The sequence below is a fragment of the Gopherus flavomarginatus genome, chromosome 8, assembly GCF_025201925.1.
Source record: "Gopherus flavomarginatus isolate rGopFla2 chromosome 8, rGopFla2.mat.asm, whole genome shotgun sequence".
NCBI classification, from domain to species: domain Eukaryota; kingdom Metazoa; phylum Chordata; order Testudines; family Testudinidae; genus Gopherus; species Gopherus flavomarginatus.
In genome coordinates, this window is record NC_066624.1 from 85,075,744 (window position 1) to 85,098,353 (window position 22,610).

Below are 22,610 nucleotides of genomic sequence, written 5' to 3' on the forward strand. Positions count from 1 at the left end.
TATTAATGCAAAGATTTTTTTCACAGTGTAAATGGTATTATTTTATTTCTGAGATTATATTTTAAAGTTATTGACAAATATAAAATAAGTATAAAAAGAAAACATAAATGAAGAAAGCTACGCAAAAAAAGAATCACATCTCTGTGAAACAGCCTGAAGTTCTCACAGAAATTGTTTAAAAAACAAACCTATTTCATTAGATAGTAACATAAAGTCACCAAGAACTCCTGTTGGGTTTTACTGGGATCTTGCAAACACCAGGGTGTAAATCAGGAGTAAGTTTGTTGAAATCAAAGAAGTTACATCAGTATAAAACTCGTTTAAGCGAGATTGTGATGTGGCTTTACGAGTCTTAAATAATCCTCCTGAAACTGTGTAAATTAAGAGGAAAATATCTTATGTTCACAAAGGGCCTGATCCTGCAAACCTTAATCAAACAAAAGACTCATTGACTTTGAGAGGAATTTTACTCAAGTAAGGACTGTAGGAGTTGTGCCACAACACAGCAATATAGACTAATTAAGGTGCATTTTACAAAATACATCTAAGGAATTTTTCTTCTTATAAATTTAGTGTCTCACTTGAGCTTATTGATTTACTTCCATGGGCTGTTTACAATTATAAACATCATCAGGTCAGATTCTGTTCTCAGTTAAATATCTTATACTCAAAGTAATTCCGCTGATTTTCTGAGAGTAGAATTTACCCTGTGGAAAATAATTTAAAAGTGAGGATGGGGGTTGCAAAGTTACTGTAAGAAGGAAAGAAAAAATAAATATGTTATGTAGGCTTTATTTCCCCACTAAAGTTTAAAGTATCACCAAGAACATAAGATCTAGTCTCTCTCTCTCTCTGAATTAAAAGTAGTTTCAGGTATTGCCCCTGCCCTGAATCCTGCCAATTTTTGTAATTTTACAATCACATATACCTAATTTTAAAAATGTTTTTCTCTCCTCTCCTGCTGCCTAAAAAAACCACACACAAACACCACAGGAAAGTGACTGATTATAAAAAGGAAACACTAATACTGATCATGAAAAAATATTGTCAAATGCGCACAGTAAAAACAAACTAAAAAGATAAATTTTTTTCTAATGTCTCTCCTTTACGGTAATCTTAAAGGTTCCTTGTAACAACACTAGGCACAGCATTTTCAGACGAAAGTGTGCCTTTTAAGTTGACAGTGTCCTTTTAGGTTATGGTTCAAAGTTGTTTACTGAACAAGCACCAATTTAAATTGAAATAGGAAAAATGTCAAAAAAACAAAAACAAAAACAAAAAAACCCCAGAGTTTTGCAATGATAGACATATTAACACTATTTAGCCTTTGCAAAAAATGTTCCAAACAGCAGGCAATGCTAATCTAATTTAGCGATAGCACAATCCCACTCATTCCTTCTTTAACCAATGCTTTTTTTCAGAAACTTATGCCAGCTACAAAATCAGTGTTCAAAAAATCATGCTCTCCACTTGCTGGCTTATTTCTCCAAGGTACACATTTTATTCTTTAAAGGTGTATGGGGGGGGGAGGGAGGAGGGGAAGCTGAATTAAAAGAACAAAATGAAAGCATATTTTATTTACAGTGCTGATATATTTTGCTTAGAAATATTGTGTGCATAAATATGTCCACATTGTGTATTGAACAAAACATTTTTATACGTACTATAAAAGTATAGAACAATCTGTTAATTGTATTCAAATGAAGGAATTTATTACTTTTAAAACCATCTTAAATGTTTTATAGTAATTCCTGGTTTTGTTTAGAGTCCATATTTTTTTTAACAGAATATGAATTTATATTTGACTGAAGACGGAAGTTGTGCTAATGTGCAGAAGGCAAAGGACTATTTTAATATAATTTATCTAACTTTTTTTTTTCTGTGTGCCCATTTTGTTCTTCTTATCTGACTGCAACATGGTGGATGCTAAAATTGTAGTAATAATTTCCTGGAATCGGAGTCTGTCTGAATTTCAGTTTCTGATCGGTTTAGTTCTGAACTAGAAAGGGCAGGCTTTTTCCACATACTCGTTTTTTTGTTCCCATGGAATTGAGTGTTTAGCTAAAACTACACCTATATAAATCTGAAACGTCTCTTTCTGAGCTGTTGAATGCTGACCATGACTTATGTGTAGAAAAATTATAGAAATAATGGCATCCTACTATGTAAGGATTTTTTTTTCACGAATCAAGCCCAATATTATTTAAATTAATTCTGGTCTCATCACTTTAACACAATATCATTATTGTTCTTTAAAAAAACAAACAAACAAATACACATGAAACAGAACCCCCACAGTTCATGAACATAATAGCAATACCTGTCTGACCTACTTTCCCCAATTTTTTATGTCTTTATCAAAGAGCAAGAATTGCAATGGCTACTGTTCACTGATAATTAGAGATATTCAATCAGTATAAAAAGATAGTGTGTAAAGTGTACAAATTACTAACCATCCTATTGTTCATGGACCACAAGAGTTAGTTTATTTATTTTTACCTTGAAAACTCAGTGACTGCGGAAGCAATCAAAGAACAATTCTATCAGTCAGAAATCTTTATGAAAAAAATCAAAATTCTCATCTAATTATAGTCCATCATAGGTCTAAGTATTATCTGATTGAACTTAGTCTCTATGTTACCCACAAAGGACACTGCATTTGAGGTTCGTCCTAAGAGTGTCAACACAAAACTTCCACTAAAAGTTAATGAAGAATACCCAATACTGAAGTACTTTCCCAACCGTACTTTAGCTAACAGAATGAATACAGGATAATGTGCAATAGCTACAGCCTAAAATTTTTTTTTGGCCAGTATTTTCACAACTGTAGTTTCCCCTCTTCTTTTCTTTGCTCCACACAGACCTAATTTTGCTCCCCAGGGCATTGTCTGAGTATGTAACTATGGGATGATGTGTGGAATGGGAAGGGAGAAGTTATTTTCTTGCAAGGACCGAGAGCCTATAAAGGCTGCAACAGGTGGTATCACTCTAATGTGGTCCCCTTTTCAGGGGGAGAATGGGAGGGTGTGCATAACAGGTCCTCCACCCCAGCTCCTAGCTGCACTCCACTTCCATCTCCTCCCTACATGCTAGTGGACAAGGAATCCCCACAGGGATGATCTCTGCTCCATTCAGATGGTTTGTACCCCAAATCCATCCTATTTAGTGGCACTGCCATGGTTCCATTGCCAAAGGAAACTTCATGGCCCTGGATGAGTAAGTGCACATTAAACACAAACACACTGGAACAGAAAAGTCTGCAGCTCTACCTTTATATTGCAGTGATTGCTACTGCAGTTGAAAGGTACCTGACATACCAGACTAGTTGTGACAGAAGATATGACATTCTTCCTGCTGTCATTTAAGTCAATGGGAATTGCCATTGACCTAAGCAAAAGCAGAACTGGGCCCTCCCTTTTCTCACCCCCCACCCCCCTTGGTTTTTTCACTTTGAGAAAAGAATGAGTAGGATCTTTGTGGGCTCAAGTAGTCAAGTTAAGCACTAGGTGATGTCCTTGGTGCTGAGAAGAATTAACCTTCAAGGCCTCTTCCTTAATGCAAGAATGCAGGATAAAAAAGGGCTGGACTTTGGATAGAGTGGGTATAGGTCTGAGGAGAGGTAGGCTTAAATCTGACCCTGTACTTGCAAATGAGTCACAGAGGTTTGCACTCTCATGTTTGGCCTGACTCTCCGACAAGGCAGAAGTAACTCAGAAGCCATGCAGAAATTCTCTATTACATGATCAGGTGTCTTGGCATTTCCTATCCTGCTTGTCACTTTATACTGTGTGCTTATGTGTGCAACAGTCCGCACACATATGGAGCCCAAAGTATTACATTGTTTTAAAATTGGCACTGTTGATTTTTGAATCCCTGGATGGTTTACACATGGGCTCTATTCAAGTAATTTCCAAGTGAATTTAATGATAGTAGTGGGAGAAGTTCTATGAAGTTGAAGGAAATTGCTGCATGACTAATTTCAACTATCCTGGCCGACTCCTTCTTGGAAATACTATTTTCAAAAATGTTGTGTACTTTTATATCTGAACCATTAGGATGGCCTGTGTGTTTCCTTATGGGGGATTGGTGACTGGCCAATCAGGGATGTTCACTTAAACCTTTTACAATAACTCAGAGAACTCTTGCACTCCATGCATGAGTAACTATTTTATACCAGAAATATTAACAATTCCAGCTTTAAATGTAAAGATAGTTACAGTCACTAGTACTGAACGGATAAGTTACTGGGCAGATGGGCTACAACCCATCACAGTGTTAATGTACACATTTTTCTCTCCTATTGCTTAAAATAATTGCTCATTTTACATGCTTTTGCAATCCTTGATGAGACCATCTAACTCCCCAAAGGATAAATCCGTGTTTTTCGGAGAGGTTTTAAGAGGGAGGAGTCAGAACTACTATAGCTTTTGGGTTCAGTTTGTTCCTTACTTTGAGCGGTAGTGTAATGTCCAGTGTGTGCCAATTTGCAGTAGCCTTTGCTTTGGATGGGAATTATGGAATAAGAGGAGTATGGGCAAAAGTCTAATTCCATACTGACAACAACAAGTACAGTATGAACCATTCATGTTCTCAGATAAGCTGCACTGTGCTGGATTAGAGACACTCTTGTACCTTTACAGGAAACATTTTAGCAGAAGCATTTTTGGTCAAGAATCATTGTAATAATATTGGTGAATCTATCAGCTGAAGAGCCAAAGATTTTTTGCCCCAGTTTTCCAGATTTTGTTCTAATATTTTTAAAGACTCTCTAGTTCTCTCGCCTATGTATTTAACACTGCTCTTTCCTGATTTTAATCAAAAGTTACTTTTGGTTAGAATGGTTACTTGCATTGCATAGATGTGACAGCAGGAGAGAGGCACTGGAATTCCTTCTTTCCTTTTGCTTTTGCTTAGTGTGCAGTGTGGAGGGGCAAATGTTGCCCCTTGTAAAAGACTATAGCAATATCTGCTGCTATATGAGCTCTCAGAGCCTCACGCACAAGGCTTCTAAAGCTTCCTCTGGGGCAGGGTGCCTTTCCTCACTGTGGTTTAAAGCTCCATTCTGCCTTAAAGCTTACTGCTTAGATTTTGTGTAATTGGCTTTGAATGAAATTTGCCTTGCTAACGCACTAGCGTGCAGTGGAGTAGGACAGGGCACAACTGTTTTCTCTTCACTTCTTGCATATTGGGGAGTTTTGGGATGGAATATTGCAATACCCCCAGTGTGAGCTATGCCTTAAAGGCACAACTGAGCTCTAAAAACTTTGATTTCATTCATGATATGTGGCATGGAAGCCACAGTGTCAGAGATCATTATCTAAATATCATCTGTTTATATAATGCTACATTTAGTGCCCCAGCATGTATAACACACAAGCCAGCATTACATAACACATTTGTGGTAATGTTACTTCTTTAGGAATCTAATCCATAATTTAATAGGCCTCACTAGTAGGATTTTTTCCTTGCTATTTGGTCTAAATTGTCCCTTGCTTAATTTCATCCTATCATTCCTAATTATACTTCATTTTTACTACATCCAGATACTCTCCTTCATTAATGTACATAGCCCTCAAACTATACATCCTGTAGTCTCCATTTGATCAAGCCAGACATTTTCAGATTTTTAAATCATTCTGTTGTGAAACAGAACAAGAAAATAGATCAATGTAATAATTTAGGGTTTGATCCTGCTCTGACACAACACCCAATTGGAGCAAGCTCAGATCCTTTGCTGATTCCATTTCTGGCATATTCAGTGGCTAACTCATTATCTATCTATCTATCTATCTAATCTTTAAAAGATAAATGTTATATTTGGTGAACTAAAAGAAAAACTTAAAGAAGAGAATACCTTTCAGCAACAAGCATGGAAATGTGGATACAGAACACATGTTGGAATTTCTTGAATCCTGAGAAGAAAAATCTGAGCCATACAATAAACCTGGACTGTATTTATTTGTGTCTTCTAGATAAGTAATTTCCATTGTGATGTGTTGTCTCAGAAATTGGATTATGGAAAATTGAGAATAATGGGCCGTATCATGCCTTCAGTCCATGTGCAGAACTCACACTGATGTCAACAGGCGCTCCCTTCACAGACTGAGGCCCATATATGACCCATAGAATCAAGACGAGATTTCACATATATAATGACAAAATTAATGGAGCGTTGTAATCCATTTTAAGATCTAATGAAATACATCTTGATTTAAAAAGCAATTAAACAGAGAGATGTCAATAGACATTGATGAGTTTAGCTTTCATGATGTTGTTCAGGTGACCCAGCTGGCTTCAGTAGCTTGCCTTCCTTAGCTTACCCAGGCCTCAGCTGCTCAACTGATCTCCACTGGGCCGTGCTCACCAGCCTACACTTCTCCCCTATACCCTGACTGCATTCATTTGCTGGAAGCTGGACTCTATTTTGTTGTTCCACAATATTCTGCTGCTAGAATAGTGCGGGTTGGTGGTGCATGATAATGGAATTAATGCCTCCTTGTGTGGAGACCTGTGGAATCAGAGACAGCTACAGGCAGGTCCTGGCATACAGGGCTGCCCAGAAGATTCAGGGGGCCTGAGGCAAAGCAATTTCGAGGGCCCCTTCCATAAAAAATGTTGCAATCCTATAGAATACTATATTCTTGTGAGGGGCCCCTGCAGGACCCAGGGCCCGGGGCAAATTGCCCCCTCTGGGTGGCCCTGCTGGCATAGCAGGGAGAGAGAAAGGTGACTGACTGTTGCCTACCTGATAAAAATGGTGAATTCCATGGCACTTTGGAAAAAATGCCAAATTACAGTCAGTAACTGCAGAATCCACAAGCACTCTTAGAGCTAGTATTTCAGGCTCTCCAAGGCTCAGGCAGAAGACACTGCTTTGGCTAGTTCATATTTTTGAGATTTTGTCTTTAATCTTTAGGGCTAGTGCGATGGGGGTGCCCACCCCACACCAGCCCTGAGAGCAGGTTAACCTTATATGCTGCACCTGGAGGGGATTGATAAGGGATTGATAAGTCTTAATGGCAAATTAAACCCACTAGGGGAGGAACTAAGGATTATAAAACAGGAAGTGAGAGCAAGAAGAGGCTGTAGGGAGTCTTCAGTCACTGTCTTGGGGGCAGAGTGGGGTGAGGATGATACCCAAGGGGTAGAATAAGCCCTGGGATCCTAGCCTTGAAAGAAGGGTAAACCCAAGGAAATTACAGGGAAGAAATTCTGAGAAGGAGGGGTAGGAAGAAGTCCAGGGAGGCAGCAGCAAGGAGTTTGACAGAAGAGACCTTGGCTGCTATTTAGGGTCATCAGTACTACTGGCCTGTCAGAGGGCTGTTGACTCTGAATACACTCACACAGCTGGATTTAAAAGCCCAGCTGTAAAGTGAGGGGAAGGGAAAAGGGAGAGGGAGAGGGAAGGGGAAGAGGGCACTTGTTGCGACCTGCAGGATCCCCCAGCTGCCATTTATCCCTAGTAAATTCTATAAGCTCTTTCCATAACAGCTAAGTGCAGACTTGATGGTAAAATCTGACCCTAAATGCTATTCTTGCTTACACACTTGTTTCCTGCTTTTCTAGGTGTCAACAGACCAAAACAGGCACATTCTTTAATCCTACTTTGGCTGTTTGAAAATTACAAAGGAATTATGCTCAGCCTCTAACCTCTAAACTGATTTCAACTCTTGTTTCCAGATCCTAGAAGATGCACTGTGAAACCCTGTTAGAAGGAAAAGGATTTTGTTTCTTTGCAACAACTTCTCTGTACCCACTTTTCATATAATAGAAAAGGGTTTCATGAGCTCAAGATTCCCTTTTCTTCACCTTTTGCATTTGGGAGCTCTGAAAGGCCATAATATAACTTTGCTCCTTGTTGGCAGCAGCTATTGCAAGATTAGTTGGGGTTCTCTTTAGTCCCTACTGCAAGTGGCTGCAGCAAACTCAGAAGACCCTGATTATTCTTTACCCCTTCCCCTAAAGGATACATCCCACATCTACCCTTGTTTAAAGATATGCATAATCTTCTGATCCTCTAGCTTAGCTCAAAGCACCCCATTTAGAAAATTCTGTTAAAGAACCTCCATATCACCTCCAGATGGCATGCTAGGTGGGAAGAATAAGCTTCAGTCGTAGGCACTGACTATCTCATGACAGATCCAACAGTCCAGCCCCCTGGTTTTGATCTTCTATGCTACGTGCGGGTAAAGATCAGGGCGTCAGATATAGAATGATTAGAAATGCTGCAAATGAGTATAGTGTGGCCTTTGTGACTCTTCTCTTTGTTGCTGTGGCCAGTTAGAAGATGTAGCTCATAACTTGCAGGCTGTATCCATTGGCAAGGGCTTCCTGGTTCCTTCATTGACTTGCAAAATGCCCTTCCCTCAGCTATTAGGGGTTTGGAGAGGGTACCATATGAGGAAAGATTAAAGAAACTAGGCCTCTTCAGCTTGGAAAAGAGGAGACTAAGGGGGGATATGATAGAGGTATATAAAATCATGAGTGATGTTGAGAAAGTGGATAAGGAAAAGTTATTTACGTATTCCCATAATACAAGAACTAGGGGTCACCAAATGAAATTAATAGGTAGCAGGTTTAAAACAAATAAAAGGAAGTTCTTCTTCACACAGCGCACAGTCAACTTGTGGAACTCCTTACCTGAGGAGGTTGTGAAGGCTGGGACTATAACAATGTTTAAAAGGGAACTGGATAAATTCATGGTGGCTAAGTCCATAAATGGCTATTAGCCAGGAAGGGTAAAGAATGGTGTCTCTAGCCTCTGTTCATCAAAGGATGGAGATGGATGGCAGGAGAGAGATCACTTGATCATTGCCTGTTAGCTTCACTCCCTCTGGGGCACCTGGCATTGGCCACTGTCGTTAGACAGATACTGGGCTAGATGGACCTTTGGTCTGACCCGGTACGGCCGTTCTTATTTCTTATGTTCTTATTGAATGGTTAAGACATTTAGACAAATAGGCTTGACTTGAACGTCTGTTTAAAGGCAATCACAATAATAATAATTAATTAACAATAAATAATTAAAAAAAGATATAGGCAACTTCTCATTTTATCTCCCTCCTCTGATCTAAGTGTGCCCCTGGGAATGTAGCACTGAACTCCAGCGCTTGTCTGCAGGGTGGAACCCACTTAATTTAGTCTGGTGAAACTTCATGATAAGCAGTAAAGCATCCTTTTCAGAGGAATGAAAGTCACTTAGAATGAACAGAAGCAATTTATTCTGTTCTTTCTTTTTTGCCGTAAGTCACATTTTACTATGACCAAGTTTGCTACAAGCAGATTCAACTATATTTCTTATGGGCTGAAGCTACTGTTTCCAGACTAATTTGCTTTTTACCTTTATTATTTCAAAACTGTACTGTGTGTGGATGTGGTCTTGTTTCTGGGTCTATTTCCCCTTTCATTAGAACAATTTTTCTCCTTTATTCCTTCTTGTGATATTGTTCAAAGGCTTCTTGTGATGGCTTGAGAAAAGTTATTGATTGTTAGATCATTCCTCTCATTCATTCAGATGTTTTCTGGTCCCCAGATGGAAACACCAAAGCTTCTGTACTGGAATTCACTATTGACTTTTGTCTCTGGATTATCAGCACCCCTGAATCCAAGGCCTCTGAATCCAGGCTCTCCCTTTTCCCCTCTATTATGTGTTAAAATTGTTATTCTAACAACTCAAAAGAAATTCTAGAACCTGTATCTGACAAGGATCAGGAGTAGCAGATCATATGATTGCTTTTCCTGAGCTATTTTCCTAATCTATCTTCTGTTCTTCAGTGGTTTGTTTCTTTCAGTTCTTCAGGAGGACCATCAGAACTCTGAGACACAATTATCCTGGTCCTTCTTTCCCGTCCTTCTGCTGTGACTATTTCTGCTCTGGTCATTCATTTTATGTAAGAGGGCTAGAATCTGCCTCACAAATTAGTATTTTTCATATTCAGCCTTTGCTGGCCACCAGCCATCTGCTCAAACAAAGAAGAAAGTGGGGAAGCTTGCCATATTTTAAATGCCTTTCACCCTATCCTTCAAGGAAAGCCTCTTTTTAAAAAATTCAGACTTGTGATCCAAAGAAAATTATTGTACAGACTGTTTCCTTTCCATTCAAGTTTATTTATACCCCCTTCTTGTCTAAGGGTATAATTATGAATGATCTAAGCTTGTAGTAAAAAACCTAAATTAAAAAATACATCTGTTGTAAGGACTTTTCCACCAGAAACCTTGAAAATGTTATCCTGTCTGTATATCCATATATCTACTCTCTCTCTGTAGGTTTATTGTCATCCTTTATATGTTCCAGAGTTAAACAGGTATTAGATCTCATGCGGTATATCTTATCTGCTTTAAATGTTGACAAAAAGGAATGAAACAACATGAGAATCTGAGGATATTTTGTATTTATTACTCACATTGGTTTTCCATTACTTTTTTTACTTGTGGAAAATTATGGAAACGTAACTGCATTGTTTTCCTCATTGTATATGTAAGAATTAGTTTAGCAAAAAAATATTTAAACAGTAAAACCTCTTGCAAAGAAAAAATGATACATTGCTCTCATCAGAAAACTAGGTGTGTTCCAGGCAGTAAATCATAACTACTTCATCCAAACTTTCCCATCATGCCTTAAGAAGCAACATCAAAACACATTTTTAATTAAGGCCAACACTGTCCCAACATTTGCTTTAAATATGAGGACGAAAGAGCAGCAGAAAAGGACATTACTCCTTAATTCCTTTGAAGCTGCCTCTTGACATGTAGCTCAAGGGAGGGCAATACCACATGTATGGTGGGTTCCTGGCAAATTCTTCATGTAGCGGAAGAAGCTGTGTAATGTTTTCCCAGTTTACATTTTGCATGATTAATAATCTTGTTTTTCAGTTCATTTTAAAAACATTACAGTGTAAAGATTCCATTAAGATGCTGTAACATTAATTAACATCATACACTCATCTTCTTTCATTTTATTTGCATTGGCTTTTTTGTTTATCAAATGATGTGTTGTGAAAATTATTCCTTTACCCTGGAGTTTTGCCTTTTTATCACCTATATATTATTCTGTGCTAATACTGAAAGGTTAAATGCTATAATTATTTATGCTAATTTTAATTTTCCTTAGTGTCATAGGCAGTACAAATGAAGCAGCAGCAATTGATTACACATCACTGACAGCATAAAACAGAACAAACAGACAGTTCCTTCCATGAAAAGCCCAGGTAATTCATAGTTAGATGGTTGTGGAATCATGAAAACAACAGTCAAAGCCAGCTAATATTGATGATATGAATATTTATTCTGTGCCTAATTTTGGATGTAAGTCACTTTAATAAATAACTTTCCTTGGTGCTTTTGTGCCTAAAGAAATGGGATGGAAAATATATTTATTTTTAAAACTTTGTGGAGTTAAATATTGGGGTTAAATTCTGGCTTTTGGTTGCCAGTGTTACTCTGAGGAGGGAGTAGAATTTTTGCAGTCAAGTGTTGTTTCCCTGATCCATTCTGCTTGTCCAGGAAGATGTAGACCTAATAGGTAAGGATTTGGGGGACAGGACCTGGTTTCATTTCCCTCAGTGTTAAACATTATGACAGGTCCAAAGCAGGAAAAACATACATTACCACCCAGATGCCTGCTTCTGAGTGGCTGCAGGTAGCCAGGATTTGTTGGGGGCCTTGGTCATGTCACCAAACCACTTTGGGACCAAGATGTATCACCAGGCGCATTAGCCAGGCCCTTCCACTTAGTTCTCAGTGGAGTACCAGGTCACCCTTCTTTGCATCTTGCATGGCTCAGGTAGAGTGGGCAAAAACTCTGCAAGTCCCCTCATCCTTTCCCCATCGAACATCCATCCAAGACCTGGCAGAATTTAACCCTTTCTGAGGAGACCTACATTTATTTCTTTATTATAATTCCTTTATTATTTATTTGCCCACAAAGTGGAAGCCCTGGACAAATACAAAAGGAGGCATGATCCATGCCCCTCTCAGGCAGAACAGTGGCTCAGTCTCAACCATGGCACCATCTGCACTTTAAAAGGACAAAACAGAAAAACAGAGATTAGGGAAAAGAGGTACAATAAAGTAAAGTGTCCAGGTAGTGACTGGCCTTTTTCTTAAAATACAACATTTTAAGAACATAATGGGATAGATGGTTGGCTCCACTGAAAGAGGAGCAGAGGAAACATAATACCATGTTCCCCCTGATCCTGATCCTGGGATTGGCAGGGAGCCATTTCACTCCCAAGCACTGAACTGAAACAGGGCTGCTCTGACAACAGCTGAAACAGTCCTCAAGGGTCTGCTGTGCTGGCCCAGGGTCACCAGCAAGCTCCAGGTTATTCCACGCAAACCCAACATGAAGTGGGAAAATTGATGGCACAGAGCTGACTATGCTTGTACCACCAAGGAATTCCCATATTTGACAGGCAGCTTTAAGACTCCTTAAGGTTCCAGGGGATTTCCCTTTAGGACAGTTTTAAGTCTCTCTTGTGCTGCTGGGGCAGTAACTTAAGCAGAGGATCCAGCCCAATGTTTTGAGAGCTTTTCCTTTTGCCCAAGTACCCCAAAAACAAGCTGCAATCATCTAGTTAGTTTCTTGTAGGCATCACAGTAGAAAGGGGCTGTAATAATATAATATATGGAGATATACCTATTTCACAGAGCTGGAAGGGACCCTGAAAAGTCATTGAGTCCAGCCCCCTGCCTTCACTAGCAAGACCAAATACTGATTTTGCCCCAGATCTCTAAGTGGTCCGTTAAAGTTTGAACTCACAGCCCTGGGTTTAGGAGGCCAATGCTCAAACCACCAAGCTATCCCTCCCTTAAGATGGTGTTTGATTACAGAGAGGATAGTGTGTTGTGGACGGGTTCAGGAAGGGTATTCTGTGAACAGAGGGAATGTGGAAGAAAGTGCAGAGGTGTTTGAAGGAGAAGCAAATGGGGCACTGAGAATGGAATTATTGGCTGAGTAGAGGAAAAATAGGTAACATAGTAAGAGACCAGAGCAAGCAGGGAGGGACAGAGTTGTGCAGGACCTTGAATTTAGGGACAAGATTCTAGAAATTAAGAACAAAATGTTCCATCTTACCCTCTGTGCATTGAGAGGTAAGAAGCAAACACTTCAGTGGAACCTTTTCAAAAAGGCCTAATTGATTTAATTGCACCAGTCCCATTGAAAGTTAATGGGCCTTTTGCTTCTAAATCTATCAGCGTAGTTTTGCAAATCTTCTCACAAAAATTTAATAGCGGTACTTTCACTCCAGCCTTTCAAATGTCTAGTCCGTGCCAAAATTCTGTGCAACAAACAGTAAAAAATATGAAACAGGTTTATACTTATATTACCCTACAGGAAAACACGAATTGTGCAGATCTCAACTTTACTCAATTACATAATTTTAATAAGAAATACATTAATGAATAGAGGTAGATGAATTACCAGAAAGTTAGGATATTCAGCTTCAATTACAATATACTGATTTAAAGGAGACTCCTTTTTTCAATGTAGCACTATTGCTGTCTGACTTTGAATTAGTGAAATACAGATTGATTGCTTTAGCACGGATGCTTTCTTTCCCTCTCCCATAAGGCATATTAGAAAGAAAACAAAACATCCTATTTTATCAAGAAACAATGACAACAACAACCTACTGACTTAGATATGTCCATATCGACACCCATTGCAAAAAGTTATTTTTCTGGCCTATAATTTATAGTTCTTTCATTTTACTTTTTTCCCAAAAAGGGTGAAGATTCCAATCTATTCCAACTGATCTTTATTTAGAAAGAATAAAGGGTGGAACAGGCTGACAACTTTATTTGGCTAATGATTAATATCTTTGCTTTGTTCTGGCCTGAAGGATAACCACAAAGTATTAGACAAGAGCGTGGTGAAATATGGTTTGCAAGCAGTTTTAAGTCAGTCTTGAAAATGCAAGGCACTAAAATCCATGAGGCTATGTCAAAACCAGATCACTATGTTGCAGTTCTAGCTAAAATTTAGCTCATTTTGCTTTAGAATTCTTAACACACAATGGACGAGTTCCCCCATAGCTATATATATGGATGAACCCCCATGTGCACAGATATCACCCATTGTGAATGGAACAATGGTTCTGCCTCTACTGGGGCACCCTCTTACCCCAGAACCTGTGGACTGAGGTGTGTGCTGGAGAAGAGGTGGAGACTGGGCAGGTAATGGGAGGTCACGGTGTATATGTGAAAGGATGCCTCTGGCTGCTTGGAAATTAGAGAAGATAATGCAATCTGGTGCTCCATTATCTTTCCTGTATAGCCAACTTCGGTGAGCCAGAAGCAGCTGCGGCCAGAAAGTCCCTGAGGAAAATCTCCAATGGATCAGTGCTGCCAGGAGCCATGGGGGAGAGGGTGCCTCATGGATCCCTTACGGCTGGTGCAGAGGCACAGTGCCTCCATTCAGATGGTTCTGGCCTCTAGTGGCTTCCCCAGCATCTTCTAGGGTTGAAACCAACTCTGACTGCCTTTTCCACAAGGAAACAAACTGCCCCCTTGTGCTGTGATGGTGTTGTCAGTGAATCCTTGCAGAGGAAACAACCCTATAGTCCCATTTCACAGATTTTTCCATTACAGGGGATGGTTTTGGCCAGTTTAAGCTCCACTATATTTACAAGCGCTTTTATAATAGCTATATTTCACAGATTTTTTGCCTAGTCCAACTTTTTGCTATTTCAGCGAGAAGCAGTATTAAGGATTTATATTTTATTTTTTTAATTAGTAATCTCTGTAGAGAGAAAATTAATTATGTAGCATGTGGTCACACATCATGCCAGGAATAACATTTAGTGTATATAGTTTAACTCAGTAGACCATTTTTAAAAATCTTTTTCTAAAGTTTAGTTTTAGTTTGGGGACTATGGAGTGTTTAACTTACCTTCAGGAGGATATTTTGTATGAAAATATCATGAAACTGAGCTACCAGAATATCAGCCATGCTTGACTGATACTAACCATATGAAAAAATGTATAAGACATCTAAACTTAATATGAGAACTACAGTTAAACCAATACATTTTTCTTCTAAAATGGATGTCCAAACTTTAAAGGGGCTGATGTTATTCTTCTTTAGGTCCAAATATATTTTTGGAGACTGGGTTTCTACTATTTGCATTAATGAACACTTCAGGGAAAGCAGGGGAAAAAATAACTTTTCCTAAATGCTACTGTAGGTTAGAGGAAATTTTGAAAAATAATTTTAAATCAAGATGCCTGGGATCTTGTCTGAGTAAAGGGGTGAAGTTTTCAGGGAAGCCTCTTTGTATGTTTCCCTGTACCTTCTCACTACATACCTAGGTGGGGCCAAAACCAAGCTGGCCTGAAATCTAGGATTATTTTCTAGCATTTGGTGAAGAATGTGTGCTAAATGCAGCAGAGTAACCTATCAAATATAAACGCTAAAACAAATTAATAGTATTTGAGACAAAAAACAATGCTTCAGGACCAGTTGTTATATATTGGAGAGTTGGTTTACCTGTATCTATGTTTATACATCCACAGATATATTACATCATCTAACCATCAAGAGTATATGCATAAGGAGAATTACCCCTGCTGAGGGGATGCAGAAACTCTACATACACAAAATGTCTGTTAAGCAGCTATTTCTGTCCATAAGAGGAAGGAAGTGGCCTCAGTTCATGCCATGCCTCATCTCTATCTCCAATGTCCCCCTTTCCCATTGCACCTGTAGCAGAAGGCAATGCACACAGGGGAGGAGCAGGTAATGAATAAACCCTATGCAATCCAGTGTAGCTTATGGAGCAGGCATTCCTTCACTGAGTAGTCTGTTTTCTCCCCAGTGACCTGATCCCAAGTCCACCGAATTCAGTAGCAAGACTCCTGTTGACTTCAACGGGTTTTGGATCAGTCTCCAAAACTGGTGCTCAAGCAGTTTGTTTCATGGGATATGTAGGGAACATCTCAGGATGGTAGGCCCCATTGAGTTAAGGATGGTACAAATAATGAGCTAATTCTATGCAGAAGGGTTTATAGTAAGCAAAGTATTTTCTGCTGTTGTTGGGACCCCACGACGTGCACAGCCTCATTAATAGTATCCTGTGCTGTGTTTTGTGTGTAGTGAGTCATACAAAATTCAAATAAGAAAAACGTTTACTATTTATTAATTTCCTTACAAATTATCTTTTCACATACTTACATTTTTGTTTTAAAAACATCTGTGTTTTAAATCTCATTTCTGTGGTTTACTGTAGTCTCCCATTGTGTGTCTCATTTTTTCCCAACACTATTCTTCATTATTAGTAACTCTAGCATTAGGAGCAACTCCAAAGCACTGAAAAGAAGTGAAAATGCTTTTTATTTTTGTTCCCTCTACTTCTGCAGTCTGTTTGGATGGCTGTGCATTGGTTAGCTAAGAAATAGCGGTAGGAAGTATTTTAATTGGCTGAGTTATTAGATCAGTTTTCTGAGCTGTGGACAGAGTTTCAAGTGTGTGCTTGTATGCATCTGTGTGTGAGAGCGAATGTGATGCACAAAAAGATAAATACCTGACTACTCCAGGTTTTAAAAATCCGAAATATGCATGATACGACACTGACCATTAGAAGAGGAAGTTATGTTTGAAGGGCCAGTATCATACTTCGTGTTGCAAGCCCCTGATGACAGTAAGTCTGCTTGGAGCAAGGTCATAGAGGCACGATCCACCTGCATGCCACATTCTGCCAGGGATCTGAACCACACAATGTATTCCCAAAATTAAATGAAGTAGGACTGGAAGTGGGAGCAGGGAGAAGGCAGGACAGATGCTGTGATACAAAAACCTCACCAACGGCTGCTAATCTGCTGAGTCCACAGCCTATCGTACTGACCAAAATTATCTCATTGTTTCCTTTTTCTGCTCCATTGGTCTGTCTGCATCCATCTGTTGTCTCTTGTCTTATACTTTGATGGTGAGTTCTTTGCAGCAGGAACCTCCTTTTTGTTATGTGTTTATACAGCATCAAGCAGAAGTAGCAAGTTGGAGGATGAATTCCATAGAAGCAACACCAAAGCTGGAAATATATCACAGCACCAACTAAAAGCTACTACACAGGAGTACCTTCTATTGTCCAGGTCATTGAAATCCCCCATCACTCATATTGGAAGAAGGCCCCCATGACCACAGTCTTGTTACACCTCCTGCTTAACCTCCATAGTTCAGCAATGGGGCTGGTTGAATTTTTTTCAGTTTGAGCAGAAAATTGGGTTTTTAACTACATGAAATATTTTGTTGAAAACTCCAACTTTTTGTAAAAACCAAACAAACCTTAAAACACAAAAGCTTTTCAGTTTTTCAACAAAAAGTTGAAATTTTCCATCGTGGGAGTGCGTAAAAGACATTTTCCAACCAGATCTACTCAGCAATTATCTTCTGTTATTTCTCATGAAATGAAAGCCTTTCCAATTCAAGTATTTTATGTTAAGGTGTAAAGAAAGATTCTAAGAGGTGATGATGTTTCTGGGGCCCACAGTCCACAATTCCAACTGACCCTTTTGCTGGCTCTTGCTTTGAGGAGAACTTGTCCCACAGTTTAGAGAGATTTGAGGTTTAACCAATTTGTGGCAACTTGAATTCAATTGGTAAACAACAAGGGAAACCAGTGGTGTAGATGTACATCACAGACACATTTGTAAATATTAGGGCCAAATTCTGAGAAATACTGAGCACCTGAAGTGCTACTGACACCTAGTAGGAGTTACAGGAGTCCACAGGACTGACTCTCGTGCAGACAAGGTTCTAGTATCACCATTGTTGCCAGCCTTCAGCTAGCTATCTTTGCTGTCTCTGAACACAAGAACTCAGATTGTGTCTTCAACTGTATATAAATACAAGGTTGGGAAGGTATTTTGTACCTTTCCTGCACTCTTATACACAATCTTGCCCTGAGCAGAAGAAAGTATATTAACACAAATATAACATAAACATATCAGCATAAATATGTTAACTCAGAAATGTCAACAAGAAATTTGTTCTTGCTTCTCATTTTAACTCCTATCATTTAAAAAAAAATCTGAAGTTATTTATTCTCAAACAATAATGAAAGAGTCAAAATAACATAGCTTTATAAACAGTATGGAAAGGTAACTGGCAGAAGGAAGCATTTCATTAATGTAGTATTCATGATTCTGAAATTCAGGATAAATTCTAAAATTTCTATCAAAAATTATTGAAGGATTCTTTCCATAAAGTCTCTTAAGGAATTGTGTACTTAAAATTAAGATCTGGATCACTTTCTGTGGATATGATAATGTACATTCTTCTTCTATAAATAGAACTTTTAAAGGATTTTGAGCAGGGGTGGGCAAACTACAGCCTGCCAGCCCTATTAATCTGGCCCTTGAGCTCCCACTGGGGAGTGAGGTCTGGGGCTTGCCCTGCTCTGGTGATCTAGTTGAGGAGCAGGGTTGAGGCCGGTGGACGCAGCTCCTGGAAGCAGCGGCATATCCTCCCTTGGCTCCTACATGTAGGCATAGCCAGGGGGCTCCACTCTGCACGCTGCCCCCACTGCAAGTGGTGCTCCTGCAGCTCCCATTGGCCAGGAATTGCAGCCAATGGGAGCTACAGGGGTGGCACCTGTGCACAGGGCAGCGTGCAGAGCCGCCTGGCTGTGCCTCCATGTAGGAGCTGGAGAAGTGACATGCCACTGCTTTCAGGAGTCCTCATTTCTGTCCCCACCCCAGAGCCTGCACCCCCAACCAGAGCCCTCCCCCCCTCCTGCACCCCAACCCCAATTTTGTGAGCATTCATGGCCTGCCATACAATTTCTGTTCCCAGATGTGGCCCTCAGGCCAAAATGTTTGCCCACCCCTGATTTAGAGGATTCTCACTGTTATTAACATGGACAATAATTTACACTTACCAGGTAGCATACTAGTTTTTTTTCTTGAGACTGATCCTTAGCTTAGGTGAATCATGATAGTTCAGTAGAAGTAATTGAAACTATGCTGATTTGCACCAGCTAAGATGTGGCCCACTTTTTCCAGCTTTCTTTGGTATACAAGTAATAACCTTTGGCCTTTATGAGACACACACACATAATTACAGAGAAGGCTTTATTTAATTAATCTTTTCTATGATTTTGAGTAGAAACTTTGCATTTATTATGAATTTTAACATTTATTTAAAGACTTTGGTGAAGTAATTTTGCCTGATTATTGTAATTTTTTTACATTTATAGGGAAGTTTTTTCCTGATGTAACAGTCCACTTCCCCCATCTGATTATGTGTCTGCTACTTCAGTTTTCCCAACTCAGTTCCCACAGAATGCACGCTGACGACTCATGTGCTTCAAGTACATTCCATTCTTGGGGTCTGACTTTTTAACAAAACAGTTTTACTCAATTGAACATAAATCTTCCCAATAAACTTTCTTGTTCCTTCCCATCCCCAGGTATTGCTGCTTGGCCTTTCCTAAAGCTTCTTTTTCCAGCTGAGGCTTCTATTCCCTCTCCCTGCCTTTCTCTCCTGCCATGCCTTCTGGTGCAGAAAGCCCCTTCCCAGGTACTTTCCTTGGCCTTTTGTCTCCCACATCTGTGTAGGGCGACTCCCTCTTAAAGGAAACACCACCTTCAGATTGTCATCACGTGATATTTGGTCACCTGACCCAACTGCCAGCCAGAGCCATGAAACAGTGTGCTTGGACACATGCGTGCATTCAAGGAACATCAGCATCTTATTACCTCTCCATATATTCTTACAGAGCTTACAGAGAAAAATAAATGAATACATCTATAAATTATAATCTTCAAAAGTAAGTATATATCTATGCATTATAGTGACTTAAGGCCAATTCTGAAAGATACTTAGGTCCTCCTGAGATTTGTTGAGTGCCCAAAGCTACCAATGAAGTTGGAATTCAAAGTATCTGTGATTGGACCCAAAATTAATAATTGGTTGCACCAATGTCTGACTCTTGCTTCTATTAGAGGACATAACATTGCAAAAAGGAGGTGGCAGCATTTATACAAGATATTTGGAAATTTTTGACTCCCCCTTCTCTATCTTTCTGAGTGAAAAAGATCTATACTGGTAATGTGAAAAGGGATGCACATATTTTCATAATTAAAGGGTCAAATTATGCAACTCTTTGGGATGAACAGTAACTGGGATAAAACACAACATGGTTTTACAAATGGCAGATCATGCCAGACCAACCTGATCTCCTTCTTTGAGAAGATAACTAATTTTTTAGACAAAGGAAATGCAGTAGATCTCATCTACCTGGATTTCAGTAAGGCATTGAATACAGTTCCACATGGTAAATTATTAGTTAAATTGGAGAAGATGGGGATTAATATGAGAATTGCAAGGTGAATAAGGAACTGGTTAAAGGGGAAACTGCAATGGGTCATACTAAAAGGTGAATGGTCAGATTGGAGGGAGGTTACTAGTGGAGTTCCTCAAGGATCGGTTTTGGGACCAATCTTATTTAACAGTTTTGTTACCGATCTTGACACAAAAAGTGGGAGTATGCTAATAAAATTTGCAGATGACACAAAGTTGGGAGGCATAGCTAATACAGCAGAGGACTGGAATGTCACAGAAGAAGACCTGGATGATGCTGAAAACTGGAGTAATAGAAATGAAATTGAATGTAATAGTGCAAAGGGCAAGGTCAGGCATTTAGGGACTAACAACGGGAATATTTGCTATAAGTTGGGATCTTATCACTTGGAAGCAACAGAGGAGGAGAAAGACCTGGGTGTATTGGTTGATCACAGGATGACTATGAGCTGTCAATGTGATATGGCTGTGAAAAATGCTAATGCAGTCCTAGGATGCATCAGGCGAGGTATTTCCGGTAGACACAGGGAAGTGTTAGTACCATTATACAAGGCACTGGTGAGACCTCATCTGGAATACTGTATTCAGTTATGGTCTCCCATGCTTAATATAGGTGAATTCAAACTGGAAGAGCTGCAGAGAAGGGCTACTAGGATTATCTGAAGAATGGAAAACCTACCTTATGAAAGGAGATTCAAAGAGCTTGGCGTGTTTAGCCTAACCAAAGGAAGGCTCAGGAGTGATTTGATTGCTCTTTCTATATTAGAGCTGTTGATTAATCGCAGTTAAGTCATGCGATTAACTAAAGAAAATTAATCAAGATTAAAAAAATTAATCGCAGTTCTAATCATACTGTTAAACAATAGAATACCAATTGAAATTTATTAAATATTTTTGGATGTTTTTCTACATTTTTAAATATATTGATTTCAATTACAACACAGAATACAAGGTGTACAGTTCTTACTTTATATTATGATATTTGACTACAAATATTTGCACTGTAAACATAACAAAATAAATAGTATTTTTCCATTCACCTCCTATCAGTATTGTAGTGCAATCTCTTTATTGTGAAAGTGCAACTTACAAATGTAGATTTCTTTTGTTACATAACTGAACTCAAAACCAAAACAACATAAAACTTTGAAGCCTACAAGTCCACTCAGTCCTACTTCTTGTTCAGCCAACTGCTAAGAGAAACAAGTTTGGTTACATTTACAGGAGATAATACTGCCTGCTTCTTATTTACAATGTCACCTGAAAGTGAGAACAGGCATTCACATGGCACTTTTGTAGCCAGCATTGCAAGGTATTTACGTGCCAGATATGCTAAACATTCATATGTCCCTTCATGCTTTGGCCACCATTCCAGAGAACACGCTTCCATGCTGATGATGCTTGTTAAAAAGATAATGTGTTAATTGCTTAGTGACTGAATTCCTTGGGAGAGAATTGTATGTCTCCTGCTCTGTTTTATTTCCATTGTGCCATATATTTCATGTTCTAATAGTCTCGGATGATGACCCAACACGTTCGTTTTAAGAACGCTTTCACTGCAGATTTGACAAAACGCAAAGAAGGTACAATGTGAAATTTCTAAACATAGCTAAAGCACTTGACCCAAGGTTTAAGAATCTGAAGTGCCTTCCAAAATCTGAGAGGGACGAGGTGTTGAGCATGCTTTCAGAAGTTTTAAAAGAGCAACACTCTGATGCGGAAACTACAGAACTCAAATGACCAAAAAAGAAAATCAACCTTCTGCTGATGGCATCTGACTCAGATGATGAAAATGAACATGCGTCAGTCCGCACTGCTTTGGATCTTTATCAAGCAGAACCCATCATCAGCATGGAAGCATGTTTTCTAGAATGGTGGTTGAAACATGAAGGGACATATGAATCTTTAGTGCATTAGTCATGTAAATACCTTGTGATGCCAGCTACAACAGTGCCACTTTCAGGTGACATTGTAAACAAGAAGCAGGCAGCATTATCTCCTGCAAATGTAAACAAACATGTTTGTCTGAGCAATTGGCTGAACAAGAAGTGGGACTGAGTGCACTTGTAGGTTCTAAAGTTTTACATGGTTTTGTTTTTGAATGCAGTTTTTTTGTACATAATTCTATGTTTGTAAGTTCAACTTTCATGCTAAAGAGATTGCACTACAGTACTTGTATTAGGTGAATTGAAACGATTTTGCTTTTTACAGTGCAAATATTTGTAATAAAAAATAAAGTGAGCAGTGTAATTGAAATCAATATATTTGAAAATGTAGAAAACATTCAAAAATATTTAAATAAATGGTTTCC

The 22,610-nt window shown here is 39.0% G+C and overlaps 1 long non-coding RNA gene across 1 annotated transcript; it reads left to right on the forward strand.

Annotated features, from left to right (window-relative positions):
* The first annotated feature begins 414 nt into the window (after positions 1–414).
* On the forward strand, positions 415–13,804 carry LOC127057306 (uncharacterized). The gene is made up of 3 exons (XR_007776055.1): positions 415–524; positions 11,111–11,207; positions 13,730–13,804. It is a non-coding gene; the product is annotated as an uncharacterized LOC127057306 (long non-coding RNA).
* Positions 13,805–22,610: the final 8,806 nt, after the last annotated feature.